Source organism: Bidens hawaiensis, unplaced genomic scaffold (genome assembly GCF_021521415.1).
Source record: "Bidens hawaiensis isolate Kalapana, Puna unplaced genomic scaffold, B.hawaiensis_p1.1 tig00419530_1, whole genome shotgun sequence".
In the NCBI taxonomy this organism is placed as follows: domain Eukaryota; kingdom Viridiplantae; phylum Streptophyta; class Magnoliopsida; order Asterales; family Asteraceae; genus Bidens; species Bidens hawaiensis.
In genome coordinates this window covers 11,311-13,195 of record NW_027504891.1, presented here as the reverse complement: position 1 = coordinate 13,195, position 1,885 = coordinate 11,311, and positions in this window count along the sequence as shown.

The following is a 1,885-nucleotide window of genomic DNA, read 5'->3' as shown; positions in this document are numbered from 1 at the left end:
AATTTTATTTACATTAACTGTCTTAACACATTTTCCATTAGGTTTTTAATTTATTTTCTAAACGAACTTCACTTCAGGCGAAGTTAAACCTTAGGCGAACTTGGCTTCAGGCGAAGTTAATCCTCAGGCGAAGTTAAACCTCAGGCGAACTTAGCTTTTAGGCGAAGTTATCCTTAGGCGAACTTAGCTTTTAGGCGAAGTTATCCTTAGGCGAACTTGGCTTCAGGCGAAGTTATCCTCAGGCGAACTTGGCTTTTAGGCGAAGTTATCCTCAGGCGAACTTGGCTTTTAGGCGAAGTTATCCTCAGGCGAACTTGGCTTTTAGGCGAAGTTACGCTTGAAGGCGAAGTTACGCTTGAAGGCGAAGTTCATCAGGCGAACTTAATCTTGCAGGCGAAGTTATCGCGCTGCAGATCTGTTTTGCCCATAACTCCTTCGTTTCTTAGCCAAATAACTCGATTTTGGTACCCACGGAATCGTATGATCAGCGCCTACAAACCCCAACCATCAAATCGGCCTAAAATCGACGTTTTAGGGGTCCGATTTGGGCAGTAAGGTTTCGGGTCCGGTTAACCCGTCAAATCCTAACCATTTTCAGTAAAATTAGCTTTGCGGGATTAGTTCTTACCTTACCAACTCAGATCTATCAACAAATCTCGGGTCTCGGCTTCGAATCTTGATCGGTTAGAATGTGTGTGTTTTGAGTGTGTATGGAGTGTGTGTTGGGGAGTTGGTGAGAAATGAAGATATTTTGGGATTTTGGGGGTATTTATATCCCTGAAATCCCATTCTCATTTAACCCATCTCAATTAACCCAAGTCCACAACCCGCATCCATTACCCAACACTAGCCCGACCCATACCAACTCCTATTATATTATTTATTTCCCGATAACCCGAGTAAACTTTCCATCTATTAATAAGTAATATAACTAATATTACCTTAGAAATTTCGGGATGTTACATGCAAGCAGGTAACAACAATCATTATCAGTTAACACGTCCAATCTGTAATATGATCTCTACGATTGTTACTATACAATCACTATTAATATAGCTTTAACCGTGTTAACCGGTACATCTGGGTACAACTGTTAACCCAGTACTGTACCCGTTCCGGGGGCAATGTTAACCCAGAACTGTACCCGTTTCCGGGGGCAATGTTAACCCAGAACACTTCTCCGGACTCGGATTGTGATATCGTTTAGAGTTTACTAGTCAAAATTACTATTAGTCGTTTTTCCCGTTTTGCGTGCCTAGCACGGTTATCCGTTTTTACGTTTCAAAAATGAGTTTGGTCAAACACAAACCGAAAAGAGTGGTTGACTGATAATTTAAATAGAGTTGTGAAATTAGAGCTCGGTTTAGACGCCCCGATTGGCCGCGGGACCCGTTTCCGTCTTTAGTGCACCAGAAACTGTTTTTTCGGATAAAATTACTCAAATCATCCGAATTATTTTCGGATGATTTATTTTTACTTGTTTATCTCAATTATATGAAAATAGTTCATTTTTAGGGTTTTTATACACCGGTCAGCTCGCTTAGGCGAACTTTACCGGTTTACGCGTTTTAAGCCTTAAAAGTTTGTTTTTGCACAAATAATTATCCGTTTAGTCTCGAATCTTGAAATTTTGCACAAATCACTTTTTGACAGGGGGGAATTTATAAAAATATTTCCAGAATTAATTTTTATATTTAAAATTTATTTATCTATTTTTAAACACCATTTAAACACTAAATATGTCGTAAATACCAAACGACCTTAGAAAAATCCCAAATTTTTCCTGGATGTCCCCTGCCATCCAAATAGTCCCCTGTAATTTTTCCAGAACCAAAATCTCTAATTACATGCCATTTTCACTAAAACCGAGCTAGAAAATCCTAGA